This window comes from Neovison vison, chromosome 4, assembly GCF_020171115.1.
Source record: "Neovison vison isolate M4711 chromosome 4, ASM_NN_V1, whole genome shotgun sequence".
In the NCBI taxonomy this organism is placed as follows: domain Eukaryota; kingdom Metazoa; phylum Chordata; class Mammalia; order Carnivora; family Mustelidae; genus Neogale; species Neogale vison.
Window position 1 is genome coordinate 11809009 of NC_058094.1, and position 6904 is coordinate 11815912.

At 43.2% G+C, this 6904-nt stretch overlaps 1 pseudogene; it reads right to left on the reverse strand.

The window, feature by feature from the left end:
* Positions 1 to 1290: 1290 nt before the first annotated feature.
* Positions 1291 to 2909, reverse strand: LOC122905295 (annotated as a pseudogene).
* Positions 2910 to 6904: the final 3995 nt, after the last annotated feature.

Genomic DNA, 6904 nt, shown 5'->3' on the forward strand with positions numbered 1-6904 from the left:
ATGTACTGTATGTTGGCTAATTGAATTTAATAAAAAACAAAAATTTTCTCAAAGAAATATATTAACAGATAATTTTGAAAGTGCTATGAAAGAGAAAGGAACAGGTACATTGACAGATTCTATTTAGATTGGGGTTTGTGCAGAGGTGGTCAGGTAAACCATTCTCTAAAAAATAGTGATGCTTTAAGCTGATGCTTGAATGGTAACAGAAATTCACCAGATAAAAAGTTTTGTGAGTAGTGGAAAGAGCATTTCAGGAATGGAAGACAGCATGTTCAGAGATCCCAAAGTGGGAAAAGACTTACTGGCCAGAGTGGAAGCGAGCCAGGAGACAGGTGTCTATGTAAGCCTGGAGGTTTAAATTCCATTATCTTCTCAATTGTGTGCCATAAAATCTTCAAAGGTGTTCAGAGCCTAGAATTACAAAGTATTCCACCAAAGATGTCTGTCTTTCTCTTTCCCCATGCTTCCTCCCTGAAAAATAGTGAGTTGGCTTCTTGAGCCATGGAACTTGAGTTGCAAAGCCAATATGATTGTATGTTCTAGTTTGTCCAGGACAGTCAGTCCTGGTGTCTGCACATTATACCCATTATTAACATCATGTCCTTTCATTCTGAAGTTTGTCCTGTTTTGGGTGATAAATTATATGGCCATCTGACCCTTAACACATGGGATTTGGCCCCAGCCTGGAGAACTCATTCCTTGTGTTTCTGGTTGTCAGTATGAGTTTAGTGATTCTCCTTTTTGTGATATTTCCCTTGGAATTACATTGTACTTAAAACTTTGAGAATGATACCTGGTTAGACAGTGGCCATTAAGTAAAGAGTGGCATGTATTTGTGGTTTTGTGGTTTTTGTGGTTGCCGTAATCTTGTGTAGGGAAGATGGTGATTTCTGCTGTTAGAAGGGTCCTGCAATATGGGAGAACCACCAATTGACCAGAATGTTTAACTTTTATATAGGAGAAGAGGAAATAATTTTTGAGTGCCTACCCTAAGCTGGCATTGATGCTGGATACTCCTTTTACGGTTCTGTTCAACAGTGTATTTAGATCTGTGTTTCTTTTGTTTATAACTTTTTGTGTGTGTGAGAAATAGAGATTTTACTAGGCAAAGAGAGTGACTGTCGGACAGAATTACAAAATGGCTACTGGACTTCCTACAAAGCTGTAGTGCAGTACTCCAGGGGAAGGAGGGGCAGAAGAACATTTTTTCTCTGTCCTCTCCCTTCAAGGCTGCATGATGGTGGCCCCTTCCAGCCACATGACCTGGGTTCTTGATGATGGCCTAAATCAGATGAGCAGACACAACAGGGTCACCCAGTAGGCTGGGAGGCTGGTTAGCAGGAGGGTGCCAAATAGGCCTGGAGCAGTGGTCATCACTTAGAAGCCCATGGGATGGGCTTGATGTGGAGCCATGGGCAGTGTCATCCCCTCTATAACCCCCTTGGAAGCAGAATAAACAGCTTATTGAAACTGGCCCTGAAAGGCAGTCAGCGCTGGCAGTGTTGATGATGAGCCCACACTGGCCTCCCTGGTCTGGTTCATTCTACCCCATTGCAATAGCCACCAGGTGGATCACATTAAAGGTGCCTATGAGATTACATTGAGAACTTGCTGGAAGTCCTCCAAGGTCTTGATTCTTCTCGAAGTCATATGTCTTAATGGCCACTGCAGTGCCTACATCCACGTGGCCAAACCTTTCTTTTGCTAGAGACAGGGCTGCTTGTGCATCCTTCTTGGAAGTCATGTCAGCTAGGGCGAAGGCATAGCTCTTCCCTTACTTCTTGGCTTGGGCCTCCCCATTGGAGTTGGGCAGGTTCAGAAGTACTGCAGTGGCCCCTTGCCCCTCCAGCTGCTCTGCCATGGCCAGGCCTGGACTGGAGCCTCCTCGGGTTGTTAGAGCGACCAGGCCCTCATGTTCCTAAAGACCACAGCCATCTTTAAATCTGTGTTTCTAGACACGGTTTTTTCTCCTCTTGCTTGTAATTCTGGCTCTGACCCTTATTGACTAGGTGACTTCAGGCTAATCACTGACCTTGGTGGACCTCCATTTTCTCTTTTGGAGGAGGTTGTTTAAAATGGGAGTTCACATGCAATTGAGGTGATCAGAGAGTGAGCTTTGAATGGACTGTAAGCAAAGCTGTAACTGTATTGTTTCTTTTATTGTCTGAAGAAAGAGGGCTTCCAGAATCGGCAATGAGATCATGCCACTGAGACACCATTGCTGCCTCCGGTGTGCTGCCTTATAACCATGGGTACGACACCCAAACCAGCTCTGCCCAGGAATCATGGCTGGGGTGGGGGCTTGACCACAGCCCACTAGCACCACTGGACTCTGGTTTAGCATTCGGGACTCAAAAGCTGGGCAAGAGTGAGAAGTGGTTTTTCTGCTGGCTGCTGTTTTTGCTTTGTCTTGTCTCTCTAGCACATGACAGGATCTGGCAGAGGTAGTGGTCAGAGGAGCATGAGGGGGGAAGTAACCTTTTCTCTCATTGGGGGAGATTTGTTCCATTGAAACATGAAGTGCAACTTCACACGGCTGGGCCCTAGCTGGCTGGCAAAGGGCAGTGTATTAGCAAACAAAAGTGTTCTTGTGTTTTTGTCAATGAAAACTCAGTAAACCGCAGGGAGAGACCGACAGTACCTTTCCCACTTCATTCACATGAATGATAATGAACTCCATTGTATAGTGAGCCTTTGGGCATTATCGGATGCTGCTATTTCTGCTGGCCAGAATTTGCCCATCTCCCACATGACTCGGGGTCGGGTAGTCTCTTTCCCGCTGGGTGGTTCTGACAGCTTCACGTTCTGCATCTTCTGAGCGCTGGCCTGGATACGCAGCCACTCAAAGTGAGCATGGCCGTGTGGGCCCCAAACCTTCTGACGCGGGAAGTAGTTCCAGGGGGCATTTCGATTACAATGGACTTTTCTTATGGGTTTAAAATATACAGGGGCTTTTTGGCAAATGAAATTTACACACACACACACACACACACACACACACACCCATTCCTCAGTGATTAGAACTTACAGTGAAACAGAATTTATAAAAATAATTCTGTAGGGTGAAGGGAAAGTAGCGATATTTAAGTACGTACCATGCTGCAGACCCTGTGCTGGATGCTTCCCAAATCTTCCTTACCAAATCCTCCAAGGTAGATGTTAGCATCCCTACTATATTGGCCGGCCACTTAGGTTCAGAGAGGTTAAATTATTGGCCCAAGATGATCGCAAATAGAAAGAGTGGGTCAGGAAACTGGCACGAGTTGAATTAATCATTTGACATGCCTGGTGCGGTGGTGGGAATGTTGTAGACATTTCCTCACTGACTTCTCACAGTAACTTGATTATTACCCTTATAGATGAAAAAAAAAATCAGAGTTCCATGAGACATTGTCTCATGTAACAGCCAGCATTGGAAACATGTTTTTTTGTTTTGTTTTGTTTGTTTGTTTCTTCATATCACACTGTTATGTGATTGAGTCCACTTTTGGGAGCCAGAGGCCATTCATAAGCAAACAGGGTTATCTCTGGGTTGTGATGAGAGCAGGAGCTGGCCCAGGCTGATTTAGCGTAAGCTCTCCTAGCTATGTAAAAAACTGTGTTCGATCATTTCTCTGCTCCCTTAGCAAACTTTGAAGACCTATTGTGCATAAAGCATTGCAGAGGGCACTGATGATCAAAACAGTGATCTTAAAGCTTGTGTAACAAAAGATGATGGATGTATATTCACCATACTGAGGCAGTAAACAAAGTAGGGTGGTTTTGAGAGCATTTCAGAAATAAAGAATTGCTGGTTAATGGACATATAATCGACAATATCCTCTGTACTCTCCAAGCATTTCAGTAATTTGTGTGTAAATCTATATTCTTGGAAAAATGTTCTTTTTTTATCAATAATAGGTCAATTTCCAAATACAGGGTATAGAACTTAAAATGAGAAGCTACCATCTATCAGATATTAACTAGGAGTTAGGACTGAGCTTTACATCTGCTCTGAGTTTTATAAGAATCCTGAATATAGGTATTATTTTCTACATTTTCTAAGACAGGAACCTGAAACAGAGAGATTAAGCAACTTGAAATATCAGCTCTGTTTTCAGAGGTTCTATGCTTTCTACTCCAGCGGCCTGCTGATGTATGTATAAATGAAGCTTACTCCTCAGCTCAAATTTTGTTTTAAAATTCCTCATCTTTGTTTTAAAACCGATGAGGCATTTTGCACTAGTCTCAAACATAAGCCCTAGGATTTGGGAGATCTAGTTATTCACCTAGGTCCTGCTGACCCTTTATCTTATTTAAAAATGTTAGGTTGTGACCCCATTGAAGAATGCAGCTGTATACCTTCCCTGTCCATGCTCATGCTTCCCCTGCGAGAGCCCAGACTCCCTAACACATTGCAGGCACTCAGGAAGTGTCTGTTGAATATAATGTGATTTAGGTTGATTTGCTTTGTTTTTGTTTTGTTTGTTTGTTTTTGGCTAAAAAAAGACTAGAAATAGACACCAAGAAGGGAGGAACATTTAAGACCACAGATGTGGTCATTAACTGGAAGGAACCAGATACAGAAAAACATAAAAAGTAGATAAAAGATTTCAAAAGCATGGGGGTGGGGGTTAGGGTCAATAACCCCAGGCACGTCAACAATCTTAGTCAAAATCTGCCTTACCTTTTCCACTCACGAAAAAGGTGACAGCTGTTCACCATACTGGGACAGACAGAGAAGATTGCTTGGGCTCTGGCTAGCCTTGGGCTCTGGCTAGCTCAAGCCTGTCCAGCCTTCCCAAGTACCGAGGGGATTAAACTGTCATCGCAGCTTGCTTGTGTGCCTTAGCACAGTGGTTGGGAAGGTACCATTTTAGTACCACAAAACTGCAATAAAGGGGGGTGTCTTTGCCTCTGTGACCTCCTGCCTGGTGCTCCATCAGCCTTCAGAAATGTTTGTCGAATTGAATGGAATGTGGACTTTGAATTTTCCAGAATAGATAATATATAGCCTCCTTTGCTCTAGAAGATAGGACCATGCCTATAATGCGTGTGAGACAGTTTGAAATGAAAACTAAAGAAAGAGCGTGGTGGATTTATAAAGTTTCTCAGCTAGTCTGCAGAAAAGCTGGGAGCAGGCATATTTTCTTCTTCTTCTCCCCCCCCCCATCAAATGGTTACTCTCTAGTCCTGCTTGGGAGGTTTACATTGAGTGACCAAAGCTGCCAGATGTTTCCATTAGACCACTGTGAACAGTGTGCCATGCAGACACCTGGAGTGTATTTCTGGGTGTGCTAAAGGGTGGTGTGGAGGGAGCTGGTGAGCAGTGCCTGCTGCATAGTCTGGATTCTGCTTTCGATGGGTGATGATATGGTGCTGTTTTATGATTATGTTCTTTTTTAATCTAATATTGCCAGTGTCAAAATTAGAGAAGACCTGTGTGCTTGTGTCTGTGTGGTTTTCTTTGCTGGGGAGTAATTTGGAAACCATTGCAAACCGATGATAGCAGCCGTTATGATTTGACTAGCCTGGCATGAATTTTTCCCAAAGATATGCAACACTGATCATCTGAAGCTACTCACTTACCAGAAAAAGAAAGAAAGAAAGTAAAAGAATAGAATAGAATAGAGTGATCTTGAAGGGAAGGGAAGAGCTGAGGAAAGCCTGCAAGGGTTTTTTATGTCCTAAATTTTTTTCTACAAGAGGTACCTTCTTGAAAGTGATACAGAAGGGCTGAGGTTCTATTTTTTTTTCTATTTTTTTTTTAAAACCATGCTCTTGGGAAGTTGCAAAAGCTGAACAGAAAGTATGAAATCTGGAAGTTTAAAAAAAGACACAAAACCTCCCCAAAGTGGCCAAAAAAAAAAAAAAAAAAAAAAAGGCCGATACTGGAGAAACAGAGGACGTTTTGCTCACTTTTAATTGTTTCAAATCCCACTCGTAGAATTCATGATCTTTTTTTCTTATTGACTTAAAGAATTACGGATGCCTACCAGTTTTTGTCCTGGGAACTTTCTCATAAATTCTGTTTCCATATTATGAGAATGATTCCTGTAATTTATCATTAATAACAAAGTTGCAGAAGTCATGTGGATGTCTCATATGATGCACAGGAGACATTGCCAGATGTGACCAAACCGGGTTAGTGACAAGTCTGCTCTCGGGCGTGCGGAAGTGGTCATGCTTCATCCAGGTCCAGGGTGCTGACCACAGTTGCCTGAGGTTGACTTCCTTTCATTTCTGGAGTGGCGGTCTTCGGAGCTTTTGAGTGGACACAGCACTGCTTTAGATCTGCAGTCACTCGTTGCCTCTGCCAGCTAACTCACTCAGGAACTCACTTCAGCTCTCCAAGCCTCAGAATTTCTCAACTGTAAAATGGGGTTGCAGAACCTCCAGTACCTCCCAGGTCATTGTGAAAATTAAATGAGGAAATAGAAGCCGTATTTGGCACATAGTCAATGTCATTATTGTCCTTCTGCCATCTTTTGATAGACCTGATGGGCCACATGAATTTGATAGGTGTTTTAACCGAGACCTAGTGTGGGCAAGGTGTGTGCATTGAACTCAATTCAGGACTCAGGGGGTTGGGGGAGGAATGTAAGGGAGCTGACATTTGCTCATTGGGCTCCGTGCCAGATCACCTCACATATGTCCTACCCACTTCTTGCAATGACACTCTGGAGTGGGAATTAGCACACACATACTCATCCCCCTTTTATGAATCAGGAAACTGAGGCTCAGGGACTTTCTTGCCTTCCTAGGGTCACGTGGCTAAGTAACTGACAGCTTGGGAAAGGAATTCAGCTTTCCTTGGAGCTTAGATGCCACTGATGAGATTCATAACCTCAGACACATATTTTAGGAAGTTCTCTGTAGATGGGCATGTCTAATTGCTTTCATTTTTAACAACGGCCATATC